General features: G+C 27.8%; 1 protein-coding gene across 1 annotated transcript in view; it reads left to right on the top strand.

The window, feature by feature from the left end:
- Positions 1–18,026, top strand: part of LOC119674309 (neurogenic protein mastermind-like) — a 596,927-nt gene that overhangs the window by 538,198 nt on the left and 40,703 nt on the right. The window lies entirely within an intron of this gene.

Here is an 18,026-nt window from a genome sequence, read left to right as displayed (position 1 = left end):
AACGGGGGGGTGTAACTATTTAAATGTTTGATAACCTCCACGTGGGGGTTTTGCGATCATTTAAATTGAAGACGACAAGAACTGTGCTAACATTTTTCAAATTAAATGCATTCAGAGGCATTAGTTTGTATACTCCCTTTCAGAGAGATAACATATGTGCCACTGAAAGGTGATATAAAACATATATATATTAGGTGGATTGATAAATACCCAGCCTAAGTAATTGAAACGATTTTTTTTTGGTAAATTGTATTTTATGCTCAATATAGTACCCTTTTTGGCTCCACACACCGAATCCAACGATCTTTCAACATTTGGAAACATATGTATACATATAAATATTTTTCTATATATAAACATTTTAATTTAAACACATATAAACACTATCTTGTATATATTATATATAAACCCTTCTATCAAGTACCTTTTTCATGTTGTCATCTATTTTGCTATATGTTAGGACTATAGTACTTAACTTGGCCTTTACCATTTTAATGATAATACTTTATCATACATAGCAAAACAGCATAAAAACACAAACAATCCGATCACTAAATTATTCGCACATTAAGAAATGCAATGCTCTCAAGAACTCAATGATTGAATCAGCTGATATAAAATTCTCCTGTTATTTACCTTAAGTAACCGATATTCAAGAGCTCTTACTTGTTTACTTTTTTTATTATTTGAATGAATAATCGAATACATTGTTTTCCATAAAATAGAACGAGTCAGCTGATGACTTAAAGCGCAACTAATTTAGCTTTAAAGAGGTTCAATAAGTCTAAGTGTAAACATAGTATAGTTTATATTTATTTAAGTTTGTATTGTTTAATATTTTTTTTAGTTTAAAGAAAGTATTTGTATTATAATAAAAATAAAAAATAACAATATTTAAAGATTTGTTAATTTAAATTTAAATAAGATTTTTTGTAATTATATACAAATTAATTAATTTGTATATTTGGGAAACTTCAATAATCAGCAATAAGCTTCAATATAATTACTAAATTTAGTATCATTTACTAAATTTAGGTACGATACAAAAAAGTTGAAATTAATAACTTGAAAAAGTATTTGAAATTAATACCTTTGAGTTACAATCTTTAACTGTGAGGTGGTGAGTTGAAGTTCGTAGTACTTTTCTAACGTCACATATGTATGCAATAATATAAACATTGATTTTCATTTCCAAAATTAAAATTAAGTTAAGTAGTTCAACTCCGAAAATAGTTTCCTATTTATATTTCTAATTTTATTTTTATGTAGGAAGTACAAGGGTCAAATAAATACAATTTCTTAGTATTGTTTAAGTTTTCTTATTATAATCCATTTGACATATGTTTAACACGCTATTTCCAGCAATTGAGGCTTCTCAAAGAGAGTTGTTATTAAAAATCAATTATTTACAAAGAGTATATTATTTATTTCACATTGTATATTTAAATTTAGTTATTGATGTGCAATTAATCACAGAAACTTAGTTTCATGAATATTTTAAAGGGTTTCGTATTGTTATCCGTCAAAATTTTTGATATCTCTGGCGTTTATTTTCTAAAACACAATAAATTGAACTTAAATAATATTAAATTCATTAGTGATTCAGCCACTGATAGGAGATGTCTTACAACTATGCCGAGTTTTTAACATTGTAAGTGATATGAAAAAATAATTTTATTAGAAATGTACCAGGAGCTTAAAGACGCACAATACTCCTGGAACTAAAGTATAAGATAAGCAGGCAAGAGAGTAAGATTTAGAGGAATCGTTGAAGCCCTATACTCTCCTAGAAGAGAATGATAACAGTAAGTAAGTAATAGTTTCTGTGGATTATTATTTGGAAAATATTGTAATATTGATTGGAAAAATAAAAATCTATATAAACTACTTAAATTTATTTTTTTACCGAATAAGGCTATTTTTATTTATATTCATTTATTTATATATATTTTAAATGATGAAAACGTCAATATAATTATAAAATTCAGATACTTCTATATGACCGATCATAGCTCTCACTAACGCGGAAGGATGTTTTGCATTAAATTTTCGAAAGCTTGAAATAAATTTTGGTTTTCATTGTTTTGTGTCCTTGTTCCTTCCAAGTTTAATAAGAAAAATAAAGCGTGCAAACTTAATTTATTTATAAATCATAATAAAGGTTTAATATTAACTTTAATCAAAGATTTAGTGTTCGTTATTATGGCTTTCTTTATTTTGCTACTCTTATTAATTTGAATTACAACAGAATCTATTTATAGATTATAGATATAGATATATAAAATTTTATAGCCTTAATGCTTTATATACACTTCTTAGAAAATGCAATCTTTAAAAAAGTACTTATATTACTTATCGGAATCAAATGCAATAATAAAAAATCTATTTTAAATTTTTTTAGGTTATTAGTGCTATGAGCTAGCAATTTCCGACTATTTCCCTTTTTTTTTTTAGTGATATTTGCCTTAAATTGTACTTAATTCAATGTATTAATTTGAACAAAGTGCTGTTAGCTGACACTTTTTCACTACTTCACTGCTGAAAGCTTTAAATCGAACTTTTTAATTCGATGTATTTATTTAAACAAACTTAACCGCTTACTTAAGAGTTGTTAGAGTTTGTGCCTGTCCTTAGAGCTGTGAAATGGCACTTTTTCACTACTTTATTTTAATTCTTGTTTTTTGTAATTCTTTTTTTTTAATTCTTTTTTTTTTTAATTCTTTTTTTTGATTTTTTTTTAAATTCTATTTTTAAATTTTTTTTAAATTTTTTAAAAATTTTTTTTCTTTATTTTTTTTTATTTTTTTTTATTTTTTTTTTATTTTTTTTTTATTTTTTTTATGGTAGTAGGTCAAAAGAATCGACCTCTTAGTAAAGACTTGAGAAGATCCGAGCCAGAATGTAAAGTCTTTCAGCTGAAGTCGCATTACAGTAGTCAGGGGGTTAAATTTAAGAAGCTTACTAGTTCAACTTTAAATTTATTTAAAAAGTTAAGAGTACGATCGTAGCACATATTAATTATGGATAATGATGGGAATTTATAAAACGTAGAAACTTTTGAAGAATACACTTTATGGGTTGCTATATCCGCAATTGGACAACGGCATTGTGTTGGAAGAGTGATAGATTTCATTGAAATAGAGAGCAGGAGGAGATTTAAGAGATCTCTATGGGGAAAGAGCTTACAAAAGCTCAGTGCAAAATTCTTCGGTGTGCAAAGTATCAAGAGAGACATTATGACGACAAGACAGAAATATTCGCGCTAAAGACAACAGATACTCATTCAATATTTTCATAGTAGCGATAGAGTAAAGAACTCGAGTAGAGTAACGGTGACCATTGGATATGTAGCCGCAATTAACACAGTCGGTAAAAATTTCCACCCAAAAACGCGTAAGCAGTTACGTAGGTTTTTTGTTTGTTTGTACATACGAGTAGTTTCTTATTCGCATTTTTAGTGCTGTTAGCTAGCACTTTTTTACTTTTTTGTTTTTATTTGGTAATCCGTTTAATTTTTAGCTTATTACAATGTGGGATTATTGAGTTTATTCAAGCACGAACAGTATGCATATGTGGTGTGGAAGGAGTTTAAATTGTAATGGATATAAATTAAATTAAGTAGGGCACTATATATGCAATGTTTATACGATATTGAGAATTTCTTTGTTATATGCTTCATATAAAAATAAACCAAATATCATTGTCAACAATTTTATCTATGTAATCTTATATTTTTACATTTCTACACTAACATAGTTCCGTTGATAAATGTTATAAAAAATTTGGGTGAAGGGTATCGAAGTTTCTGCAAAGCTAAAGCTAAATTTTACTGGTCGGTCTTATGTGAAAATCACGCTGTTCCGAGTTTTGAGTTTGTAAGCTGGATTTTTTTTTGGTTCCACATGGATTTTTGACGGAAGTCACTATTACAATATATATTAGAATAGCAAGAAGAAATATTATGCTTGAATTGCTGTATAACTTAATTTATTTGAAGTGTACTTAATAATTTCTTGAAAATTAATTAATTTTATAGAATGCGACGAGTACGACGACGCCTATTTTAACTCGTCACCGTCATTATTATTAAATATATTTTGAAACAGAAAATTCATTAAGTAAAAGCGACCTAAAATAACGGCAACTACAAAAATAACAACAACAGCAACAACAATAACAAGAGCAATGAAAATAGCAAGGGGAATAACACCAGCTAACAACTTAAACTAAGAGTGAGCAACAGCAACATATCAGGTTGTAAAACTTCGAAATGAGTTTATCGATTTTAAGCACCCCTAAAAACACGTCGAAGCAGCAGCAGCAGCAGCAGCAGCAGTAGTAGTAGCAGCAACAGCAACAGCAGCGCGATAACAGTGGCGGCAATAGCAGGAAAGTGTGCAGAAATTGCCTTGAGAATCCCACGCCCCATCAACCTCAAGTTCTTCCAATTGTTTAGTGTACATTAAATGTGTGTGCGAGTGTGTGTGTATGACACGCTTCATGGATACGATTCCCTCTACCAAATGGTGTATGTACGGCTATGATGTGTTTGTGGTGTAATATGGTGAAATGAGTTTAGGTGACTTCTTATTTTTTTTTTGTTTTTTTTTTTCTTATTATTTGTTTGGCTTGCCTTGTATTCCCTTTTTGCTAAATAATTTTTGCCATTATTCACCACCCTATAAAATGGGGTACAATTTATTTTAAATAAAATAAACAATTGGTAGGGAAATTCTTTAAAAAGAAATTGTAGCTTTGCAAAATAAATTAAATTAATTTTTTGTATTAAAAATTAAAAAAATTAAGAAAACACTAATATACAATACATAAAAGTAGGGATTCATATAAATGAGTTTATCACATACATACTGGTTTAGTAATTAAATTTGCTGTTTAATTATTAAATATTATTCTTCTACAAATAAAAGCAAAAAAAAAAATAATAATCCCAAGCGATAATTCTGTGTTTTTCCACGGTTTCAAGTGAATTAAATTAAATTTTATACTTATCCATGGAATATACTTTAATTAATGACTGCTAAATAGAAAATAGAAAGTGTTGAATAGAATGTGAAAGTAAAATTTTTTTTATGGAGAACTTAATTCATTTTTTTGACTGCACAAACAAATGATAGCATATATAATATACTTCATCTCCAAATTTAATTATATTACATTTTAAGTGAATAGGTGAATACATTTATTTCTGGTTATATACATTAAGACCGAAAAGCTTTCGGAAATTCTCATTTAAAATTCGCGCGCTGTATATTTTCCGATATTTTAAGTTTATGTAGTTTGGCAGCACTGTCCTTAATTACTATGCCAAAAATGAGCGCGATCTGTCAGACAGTTCGTTTACGGCAGCTGTTGAAACCAGTTCACCTCAGTAGGGCGTTGCGAAAAAAACAATGGAAAAAAATATTGAACAAAGAGTTTGCATCAAATTTTGTGTTTCGAACGAAATTTCGTGTGCAGAATCGTTGCGAATGCTACAAAAGGCTTATGGGGAATCAGTTTTATCGAAAACTCAAGTTTATGAGTGGTACAAAGCCTTCCAGGACGGTCGTACGACCGTCGAAGACATTTCGCAACGCACTACTGAGGTGAACTGGTTTCAACAGCTGCCGTAAACGAACTGTCTGACAGATCGAGCTCATTTTTGGCATAGTAATTAAGGACAGTGCTGCCAAACTACATAAACTTAAAATATCGAAAAATATACAGCGCGCGAATTTTAAATGAGAATTTCCGAAAACTTTTCAGTCTTAATGTATGTATGTATATAAAAAATGTGAATTTTTATTCGAAACAAAAACATAGAATATAATAATAATTTCGCAACTTTACACAAATTTTTTTTGTTGTTTTTAGTTTAATTTCTAGAAACGTCATTTGTTATTTAAATGAAATTTATTATTGGAGCTTCTAGAATAAAATATTGCTATAATACATTTACATTTAATACATTTATTTTTTTTTTTTTAAGTTAATTTCTTATAATTTCATATACATATTTCCATTTTCAAATTTCTTATATGCTATTTTAATTTTTTTTAATTTTTTATTTTTGTATAATATTTTATTTTTATATAATTTTTGTTTTTAGTTTATTTTTTTATTATTTTTTTGTTGTATTTAAAATTTTGTTCAATATTGTATTGTTTTCGGATTTTTAAATGTATCTTTCCTAAAGTCATATTTTAATTTTTTTTTATATATGTAATTAATTATATATATAATTTATATATATAATTTATATATATAATTTATATATATAATTTATATATATAATAATTTATATATATAATTTATATATATAATTTATATATATAATTTATATATATAATTTATATATATAATTTATATATATAATTTTACATATATAATTTATATATATAATTTATATATATAATTTTATATATATATAATTTTCTTTATATATATTATGTAATATTTTTATTTATTTTAGTTTTATTTAAAATTGTGTACATAATTTTAAATACACATATTAATTTTTAAATATTTCCATTTTTACTACTTTTTATTATTATATATATATTTTTTTTTTGAAAATTTAAACTTAAACTTATTGAACTTATTATTGTTTTGACATATATATTATATTTTTTTAATTTTTAATTTATAAATTTGTAAGAAAGAAAAATTACTAGTTTTAAATTTTTTATTCCTAAAATTTTTTCACCACAAAAATATATATTAAATATATATTTATAGTTATATAAATTTATTTAGTTAAAGTTTATTTAGTTTTATTTAATTAAAGTCTTATTTATTTTTTATTTATTTATTTAATCTGCTTATTATTATTTTTTAACAAATACAAATTATTAATGTTCTGATTTCTAAATATTTTTTATTTATATATTTTATTCCGTAGTTTTTAGTACAAATATTTTTATAAATTATATTTGTTATATATGATTAAATATATAATATTTTTTTTATTAAATTTTAAAAGCATTTATTTAATATAAAACAATGTTTCTGAATTTTTTTTTTGTTTTTGAATTTTTTATAAGTTTTTGTTATATAATTTTTGTTCTTAAATTAAATTTATTATTTTATTTTGTTTTTGTTTTAAATATTTTTATATAATTATTTTACGTGTTCATACCAAATTTTCTCTCTCAATCGACGAAGAATACGTTTTTATATATTAATTTTTTTTATATTATTTATATTTATTTATATTTTATATATATATGTTTTATAAATTTATTTATATATTATATATTTATTTTTATTTTATGTATTTATTTGTATTATATATAATTGTTTTTCATTATCTTTATACGTTCTTGCATATTATAATATTATTATTTTTAATTTTCTATAAATTATTTTTCTGTTTGAAAATGTTTCTTATAGGTTTTAAATTTTTTAACTTTGTAAATTAAAAATATTAATAATTATTGAAATGCTAGATAACTAAAGCGGTTTAAGAACTAATGATACAAGCAGGAAAAATAATAAAATTGTATAATTTATGGTAATAAAGAGGTGGAAGTATATACAATTTCCTCGTTACATTATGTTAATAAAGTTATAGATACCCTTTTCTATTGCTTTTAAAACACAATATATTTAATATATATGGATGGTATTCACTCGAGTACATATAATATGAAGCTAGAAAAAAGTTTGCAAAGCTTCCCACAGCTCATATATAACGCATTTATGAGTATTGTTCTATTTAAATCCCGGAATACCATATAATCAAAGCAGTGTGCTGCACGTATATCTATATATGACATGCTATGCATTTACGTATGCACATATACCTATGCCTGTATGCATAGGTATGAATGCATGTATGTACTTTTATGAAGCATTCATCAGATTGCATCAATTTTGAAATCGCATTATAGAAACACGTGCAGTCAAAAGCTTATGTATGTACCTTTCCTTCCGTACAGTACAACACGTCGCATGATGCAGATTGACCCAGTGCACTCGAATTAACCAATAGCAGTGCTCTCACTGAAATTGAAATGTACTTTTCAATAGAATATCGAATATCGAATCGATTGTGATAAAAAATGCATACAAAATGATTGTATCTTTGTTTTTCAGGTTAGATTGGAATTAGGTCTTCATTATTTCATTTTGACACCTTTCCGCGTGAGGCTGTTGCTTCTATTTTTGTATAAGAGGGTTTGGTTTATTTGAAATTCTGTAGCTACTTTTATATAAAAGGAATTTCTAATGAGATTTTTCACTGTTTTTATTCTTTATGTTTATTAGACTTGATAGTTTGCTCTTTATTATAATTTGTTTTGAAAATGAGGTACATACTTTTAATTTTGATACAAAGTTGAGAAGTTGGAGGTTAAATTACTGAATTGTGTCGTTAACTGTCACTTGAAGGATTTAAACATAAATAACAGTAGGTCTGTTAGGACTGAACGGCTGGCATTTTGGCTTTCATTCAAAGGACGGAATGCATTCTGTTCGGTTAGGGTCTGTAGCAGCACAAAAGATCAATTATGGTCACGGTGCACCGCTTCGTTCGCAGTTGGTACCTATTTCTTATCTTATCTAAGAGGGCTTATTAAAATTTGTTTGTCATCTCTCGATTCCCACAAATAGTTCTGTTGGTCCTGGCGCTGGTTATGTTTGCAACGCTATTACTTAATTTTCTCTTTCATACATTTATAAAACATCCAGCGTACATCCTTTCATAATCGTCCTAAACAATAACGGTATTATTAAGATTAATAATATTGGTATACTATTAATAATACTAATATACTATTAATAATATTAATACAATATTTATATAATATTCCGATTTTCTTAATAAACCGTAGTATAATTTATGTTGTAGCGAATCTCATCTTTTCAATCGTAATGTTTCTGTTCGTAATACTCGCCTTCTGTTGTGCATTAATACAGGACAATTTCGAAGTATATGCTTTGCCGACGATTTCGCAGAATCTACAACTAGCCTTGGCGGGTTTTCCTAGTTTTGCTGGGTGGTCCATTAGTCTACAGTGTCCTGTTAGGATTTCTAATAATAATTCTGAATAATGTAATAATAGTAATAATTCTGAATCTGTTCTTAGACAGGTTTATACAGTCCTTGAACCCGCTATGTATGAACCCATGAGTGATTTCGAATGTAAAAGTCTTAGTAGTTTGTCACACTATACCATCATTTTTTTGATTTTCTCTTCTAATTAACGTGAGGAGAATTAGTTCTGACCTATGCCACAGAACGGTTCTGGGACCCTCTACTGCGCCTCTGCTAGCTAGTTTATCTGCTGTTTCGTTTCCCGGTATTCCAACGTGCCTCGATACCTGATTGTGTTAGTATTAATTTTATTATTAATAAGTATTACCTTTTTTAGTTACTTAAGACGAAACTGTTTCATTTTCCCTATCATACACTTATAAAACATTCATCGTACATCTTTAGATCCTCTACTCTTTTTCCTTCCATCCCTTTTTCTTTTCTTCTTTTAAAATTTATATTCATTTCAGTTATTATAAATTTTTTGATGAACAGTTCTGTAATAGTATTGAAGTGAAATAATTAATATGTATTTAAAATGTATTTTATTGTATTTGATTTACTTATTTTTTAATATTTAAAACTTGGTTCTATCATTCAAAACTCAATAATCGAATCTGCTTAGCCAAGCGTTAAATAACTACTGCCTTGAGAATAAATAAATAAATAGCTGCACAGGTTTAAATATAAGTGTTCTGTTAAATGTTCGCTTAAAGAGTCTAAGGGGTCTTGTATCGATTGCTTTTGTAACTCTGCTACCTGTCAGATCCACCCTATTTTACAAACATAATATTATTTCCTATATAACTTTTGGAGTTAAGAATTGTTTGAATTTGTTTATACGTTGCGAAAGTATGATATGGTTATCGACATATCGTACTGTGAATCACCGCGAAATTGGTATAACTTGATAAGAAAAATGTGTCATCAAACAGAATATTCCGACTTTCGAGAGGCTAATAAGTTAATTAGTAGTGAACTTTGTGATAAAAACTTTGCATATTTCAATTAGAGGCTCGCTTGAGAGTATATATGCAATTACGTGGAATTTAATACTCCCGATTATTTTATAGTCTTCACAAACATGGTGTAAATTGGATGTATTCTAATTAACAGTATATTTTTAGAGCCGTGAAAGAGATGTCTTTGATCTTAAGTACTTAAGAAGATTTAGATTTGTAGTATATAGGTCACATAGCATGATTGGAAATTCGATTTAGAATTATCATAGAACTGCTGCAGTATGTATATCATATTGCACATGACCGGAAACTCGAACTAGAATTGTCACAGAATTATCAATCAATGCGTCAATACATTAAGACTGAAAAGTTTTCGGAAATTCTCATTTAAAATTCGCGCGACTTATATTTTTATTCACTTCGGTAAATAAAAAAATTAAAACACAAACAAATTCCAATTTTTATTAAAATTTTATTTTATTTTATTTGGTTTTTAAAATAACGAATTTTATTATAAAATTATTTAATAATTATATATTCGTTCACTTAGGTGGAATCTTAAGACTAAATTCTAAATACAAAATCAATATCTTTTATACTACTTACAAATCATAATTGGCGAAAGTGGATGAGAGGTAACAATAAAAATTTGGTAACCTGTTGACAAATGAGGGTCATTACATTGTTTATGTGAAATGCTGATGCAGCTTGAGAAATGCTCAAATGCAATAGATTTTGTAATGGAAATTACTATGAATTAAAATATTGTTTTAATATTTTAATGATTTAGAAATTTGAATTTGGAGCAGTGAAATTAGGAAATTTTGTTTTGCTTATTAAGAGGAAGTTAAAGTATCGTGGGATAAAATATTATTTCGATACTTTAATTGTTCTGCAACTAGAATAGTTACCAAGAATTACGTTTTGTAATTAATATTTGGAAAGTGTCGATTGAAACAAATTTGGCAATATGGGAAGTGTACCGTGGGATAGATAATTATTTGCGACACTTATGAGACATGTACTGTCGAAATTTGCAATTGATACAAATTTGATCACGTAGACCAATTAATTGGAATATTGTGAAGTGTTGGCGGAGCCAATGACATAACCCCTCCTTCCCTTGATTCAAGAATCTCCTGAGGCTTGGTGGTTATTTGAATAGCTAACTTGTTGTATCTTTTAGAGATATATATATATATTGTCAACAAGGTTATTATTATTAGTAATATACAGATTAATATTACAAAATTGTAGGTTGTGTTTATTTTTTTATGATATTTAAGTTCTTTAATCTTTTCAATATTTTCTATTTGATTAATTACAATTTCATCAAAGCTAGGTTGAATATCTATGTTCTTAATATTTAAATTAGATTGTATAATATAATGTTCTTTAAATTCCTCTCCACTTTTATATATAACGCCATCAATATTAATTTCACACTGATTAAATGTTATTAAATAATTTCCATCTAATGTATTAAACCTAGAAGTGCAAGTATTATTTATCGTTACATTTTTCTGATTTTTTAATAAAATTAATCCTGGCTTAATTTCTAATATTGTTGTTACGTTATTTTTAATTCTCTGGCATTTCTGGTTTACAATACAAATATTTGATTTTCGTAAACTTTTAAAATCTTGATTGCCATTATAGTCATATAAAATTTGATTAAGTTTTACAATTTCTTGACTTGTAAATAAAAGTTCTTCTTTCTCTTTATTTGGTGAAGGTACAATCATAATTCTTTCTGTTTTGAATGTTTTACTTGGAATTTGTATAGCAAAAATAATTTTATTATTTTTATATTTGGCTGTATATAATTTTATATTTTGTAATTTGTCAATGTCAATGTCATACCTTATTATTTCCTCATTGGTTAAGATGTTGCTGCTCATAATTTTGAGTCTTGCTGAAGCCACATTATTTTGTATTTGTTCTATGTTATCTTTTAGAATTTTTATCTTTAGCATGATGTCTAAGTAAAGAAGCTGAGACTGTAATTTTTCATCTCTATTGCCAATGTCATTTAATTTTTGCGAAATGATTTTTCTATCGTTTTCAATTGCATTTTTAATTTCGTGGAAGGTTTTATTGAAATAATCGTTAATGTATATATTTTTGTTTAAAGTTTCTATTGCTATGTGATTATTTTCATCAATAATCCTAAGATGTTCTTCTATGTTTTGTCTGTCAGTGTCGTCCATCGTTCCGTATAACCATTTGAATGCTGTTCCTCCTATATTTATAAGGCCTCGCTTATTTCTAATATGTGGTAATAAGGTATGTACTTTTGTCTTGAGTATATTTAGTTCATTGTGTAATAGTATTTTTTCTTGTGATTTGTGTAGTTGATTAGTGTTTTGATCTATTTGGTCAATTATTTCATATATTTCTTGTGGTTCAATGATGTGTAGTATTGTGTCGTAGTTTTGAATAAGATCAATGTCATCTAATTTTATTTCTATAAACCCGTTTTCTGATTCTATTTTTTCAATTGTCATTGTTGCTGTTGCTAGTGTTGTTAGCATCAGTATCAAAATTACTCGTAACCAATTTACCTGAAAATTTAGTTGGTCTTTTAATATTTATAGGGTGTATGTTGTCTAATTTCATTTTTCTAAATTTAGGCTCATATTTATGCCTGAGTGCTTTATAATTTTTTACATAGCCCTCATCGGTATTCTGCTGATAGTTTTCCCTATTTTTGTTCAATTTATTTATTGTTCGCTGTTTGTTTGTCATAAGTCGGTTAAATATTACAGATTTCTCGATTTTACCTTGTACAATGTCTATTGGTCTACACCTCAATACTGAGTGAGTTGCTTTATTATACCATTCTACACTTTGGAATATTTTTTCCTTTACTGATAAATTTGATTTTTGTGTTTCAAGAACCCTAATCTTTTCTGCTATTGTGCTATGAAATCTTTCAATATCGGAATTCCCAGTATGGCTATTGGGTTTGGTGAAATGTACTTCGACTCTTTCTTGTTTGAGAAATTCTCTTACGTTAACTGAATTAAATTCATTGTCACATATAATCTTATTCGGTTTTGCTTTTACTGAAAAATAAAGTCTTAGTTTTTCTACTATTGTCATACTATTACGATCTTCTAGATAAAATATTACTGCATGTTTTGAGAATTTATCTATAAACGTTATAAAACTATGTTTTTTATTTGTGTATACATCAATGTGTATTAATTGGTTTGTATCATTTGGGGTTTCTGTAAGTGCATACTTAGGTTTCAAGGGTTTTCTGTCATACTTAGCTTTATTACAGATGTCGCAATTATTTATGTACTTTTGGATTAACTGCTTTAAGTTTTGTATATAAACAAGTTTTTTAAGTCCCTCGTAATTTTCATTAATTCCCGAATGGCCTGTCTCTTGTTTGTGATATTTAGCTATGTATCTGTATGCTTCGTCTTCATGTTGCATATCTTTTGCATGATAAGTGCATTTGTAAAATTTAACTGATCTATTAAAAATTTCAATTAACTTCTTTTGTACAATATTGTACTCATGTTCAGTTAATTCAGAAAAAATACCAACTATTCCCTTCTTTATAAATCTTCTAAATATGTCAATCATGAAGTTGTTTTCGATGTCTGTTGAGTTTATGTAGATTTTTCTTTTAGAATTCACTACTTCAATTTCTTTGGTTTTCATATTAGTTAGTATTATCTGGGTGTTAAATCTATTTACAACGGTTTCTAGTATGTGGAAATGATCATTTAATTCCTCATCTTGAGAGTGTATGGTAGCAGCTGTACTCATATTATCATCTTGTTGGTCTTCAGTATCTAGCATATTGATTTCTTTTGTATCAATATTTATCCTGCTCATAAAGTCTGCAACTGTATTCTCCTTACCTTTGATGTAATTAATATTTATGTCATATTCTCCAAGTTTAAGTAGCCATCGTTGTAGCCTTGGGTTGATGTCCTTTCCTTTGTGCTTTGTTTGTAACCATTTTAATGGTTGATGGTCAGTTAATAACTCAAATTTTCTACCGTAAATATATGGTCTGTAGTAGTTAACAGCCCAAACAATTGCTAAGAGTTCTTTCTCTGTTGTAGAGTATTTCCTCTCATGTTCATTTAGAGTTCTACTGGCATAGCTGATTGGGTATCCATCCTGTGTTAGAACTGCTCCTACAGCATAATCGCTAGCATCTGTTGCCAATTTAAATTGTTTTTCAAAGTCAGGATATCTTAAGATAGGTGACTCTGTTAATAATCTTTTAAGTTTTTCAAAAGTATCAATATATTGAGGGTCTTTTTTATTTATTTTTGTACCCTTCTTTAAATATCGTGTCATACCGTAAGCTACTTTAGCATAATCTTTCACAAATTTTCTATAGTACCCAGTAATACCAAGAAATGATTTTATTTGTTTTGGAGTTTCGGGTAATTTAAGCAGTTGAATGCTTTCAATTTTACTTGCATTCGGCTTTATCCCCTCCGGTGTTAATACATGACCTAAGTATTCAGTTGTTTTAGAAAAAAAATTACACTTGTCAATTTGGATTTTTAGATTATGTTGTCTAAGTTTATCAAATATTTTCTGAATGCTTGTTATGTGTTCGTCTAGACTTGTACTAAAAATAAGTATATCGTCTAAATATACAACACATGTTTTATTTATATATTCTCGTAAGACTGAATTAATTAGTCTTTGAAAGGTTGCTGGGGCATTCTTTAGTCCAAATGGCATTCTTACGAACTCGTAATGGCCAAAAGGTGTTGAGAAAGCAGTTTTTTGTCGATCACTATCTTTAATCAACACTTGGTGAAAACCTTTCGCCAAGTCTAGTGTTGTGAAGTATTGTGACCTACCCAATTTGTCCAGTACATTCTCTATATTAGGTATAGGGAATTTGTCGCTGATTGTCACCTCGTTGAGTGCTCTGTAATCTATGACGATACGCCACTTTTTTTGTCCAGAATTATCAGCCTTCTTCGGTACTATCCAGAGTGGTGAATTATAGGGAGAGTTGCTTTCCTTTATTATACCTTGTTCCAACATTTCCTTAATTTGTTTACTTATTTCGGCTTCATGCACTTGTGGATACCTATAAATTTTTGAATAAGTTGGTCTATCTGTATTTGTTATAATCTCATGTTGTATTTCATGAGTATGTGTCAAATGTTGCCCTTCTTGAAAGAATAAATCTTTATTTCTTTCAAATAAATTTTTAATTTTATATTTTTCTTCTAAATTCATGTCTTCACGAATTAGTTTTGTAATTTTAGGTGCATCTGTTAGTCTGTTCAAAGTATGTATTTCTTCGTAATTATAAGGGCAAGAGTTGATAAATTTGGTTACCACACCATGAATCTCTAAGAAGTTGTCCTCAAGGTTCACTTTTGCTTGCATCGGCCTCAGTAAATTCTGTCCAATTAAGCCATCGAAGTTTTTGTTTGTGAACGTTGTAAGTTTCCAGCTCATGAAATTATTTTCATTGAATTCCTTTGGTAGAGGTGTTATTATTTCTTCATCAATGGTGGTTTGCCCATTAAGTGTAGTAAATGAAAGTGGAGTCCTAAGTTTTTGTCTTTTGTAATTCAGCAATTTATTTTTGTCAAGAAGGGTGGTTGTCGAGCCAGTGTCAATTAGGCATTTTATTTTAATGTCCCTTATAGTTAATTCAACTATCGGTAGACATGTGCCGGGCTCACATAATGAAAATTTTGCTCTTCTTCAGGACTTTGTCTATTGTCCTGTACATGGTCAACCTCCATTGGAGTAGGGTTATTTCGACGACTTTGCATCGAATTTGTTTGTCTGAAATTTGAAGTTTGATTTTGTCTATACTGTCCACTAAAATTTTGACTTTGGTTTCTATTGAAATTGTTATTTTGTGAATGTGACTGTCTGAATTGTCCACTGAAATCTTTGTTTTGGTTTTGTCTGATTTGTCTACTGAAATTATTATTTTGTGACTGTGCTTGTCTGAATTGGCCACTGGAGTTGTGGTCATGATTATAGTTCAGTCCGTTATTAGTCGAGTATTGCTTAATTATTTTATTTTGGCTAACAAAATTATTTTTATTTCTTTGGAACTGCTTATCTTGTTTAAGCATTCCGGTTTCTTCAAGAATATAATATGCTTCCCTTAGACATTTAATATCCCTACCATGAACAATACTGGCTAGATTTGGATCTATACCATTGAGAAAAGTTTTAAGAATAAGAGATTCATTGACATTGGGTTTAAACTCACAAGGTTTTTCTATATCAAATTCATACTTAGAGTTAAGTTTATCTAATATATATCTTAAATTACGAAAATATTCACTTACATTTGTGTTCCTTATTTGTATTGCCTGGTGATATAATTGGTGGTAGGTTTCTCTTACCCCAAAGTTCCTGATTAGTTCGGTTCGTATTTGTTCCCACGTTGGATGAGGTCCTAGTGTTCTTATACATTGTAAGGCTGCTCCTTGTATTTTATTCCTCACATATCGCTGGAAAACAAACTCCTTTAGTCCTTCATTTGTATTGAAGAGGGGAAGGATCAGATCAACTTCCCGTAGAAATGATGACAAATCATAATCCTTGCTGCCGGAAAACTCCTTAATCCTTGCCGCTTCTTTTATCAGTTCTGTTGCGGAAATTGCTTGGTTATTTTCTTGCGCCATTGTTATATGCTGATTTAATTTCACAAAGCTTTAAAGTTTTTATTTATTTGATTTAAATGTTTTTGTTTATTTTGTTTATATATATTTTGTTGCACAAAATGTGTTTATTTGTCTTTATTCTGTTCAAAAAATAGTTATTTTATAAGCACGATTCATAAATTGTTATGGTTTGTTTTTTTTCTGTTTTTCTTTAAGTTCTTTTAACTCACTTTCTATTATTATTCTGTACCGTTGTTCTTCAATTAATTCAATAAAGTCTACGGTTTCGTGAAGATCTTCGAAACCTCTTAAATGACCGTGTTCACTATCACCAACCGGTATGAATCCTGCTATTGCTATTGATACAGAATCGTTATCTTGTTCTATATCTGGCAACATTTATACATATGTATATTATCACTATATTTCCACAAATATATATTTGTCTTGTCTTTAAAAAAAAAAATTTCACAAATATATTTACGTATATTTATATGTTCTCACAAAAATGTTCATAGAAACTTTTAAAACATTATTTTTCAATATATAACAAAGTTGATTAAATTTTGATTTTTAAAAAAAATTAATTAATTTAAATTAACTCTTTTTCCTTTTTTCTTCGAGGTTCTTTTTGTTTAAATCTTTAGATTTAAACTCCGTCGACTGCGCCACTTATATTTTTATTCACTTCGGTAAATAAAAAAATTAAAACACAAACAAATTCCAATTTTTATTAAAATTTTATTTTATTTTATTTGGTTTTTAAAATAACGAATTTTATTATAAAATTATTTAATAATTATATATTCGTTCACTTAGGTGGAATCTTAAGACTAAATTCTAAATACAAAATCAATATCTTTTATACTACTTACAAATCATAATTGGCGAAAGTGGATGAGAGGTAACAATAAAAATTTGGTAACCTGTTGACAAATGAGGGTCATTACATTGTTTATGTGAAATGCTGATGCAGCTTGAGAAATGCTCAAATGCAATAGATTTTGTAATGGAAATTACTATGAATTAAAATATTGTTTTAATATTTTAATGATTTAGAAATTTGAATTTGGAGCAGTGAAATTAGGAAATTTTGTTTTGCTTATTAAGAGGAAGTTAAAGTATCGTGGGATAAAATATTATTTCGATACTTTAATTGTTCTGCAACTAGAATAGTTACCAAGAATTACGTTTTGTAATTAATATTTGGAAAGTGTCGATTGAAACAAATTTGGCAATATGGGAAGTGTACCGTGGGATAGATAATTATTTGCGACACTTATGAGACATGTACTGTCGAAATTTGCAATTGATACAAATTTGATCACGTAGACCAATTAATTGGAATATTGTGAAGTGTTGGCGGAGCCAATGACATAACCCGCGCTGTATATT

This window comes from Teleopsis dalmanni, chromosome 2 (assembly GCF_002237135.1).
Source record: "Teleopsis dalmanni isolate 2A chromosome 2, ASM223713v2, whole genome shotgun sequence".
Taxonomy (NCBI): domain Eukaryota; kingdom Metazoa; phylum Arthropoda; class Insecta; order Diptera; family Diopsidae; genus Teleopsis; species Teleopsis dalmanni.
The sequence above is the reverse complement of the archived record's forward strand: the minus strand, read 5'-3'. Positions and strand labels throughout refer to the sequence as shown.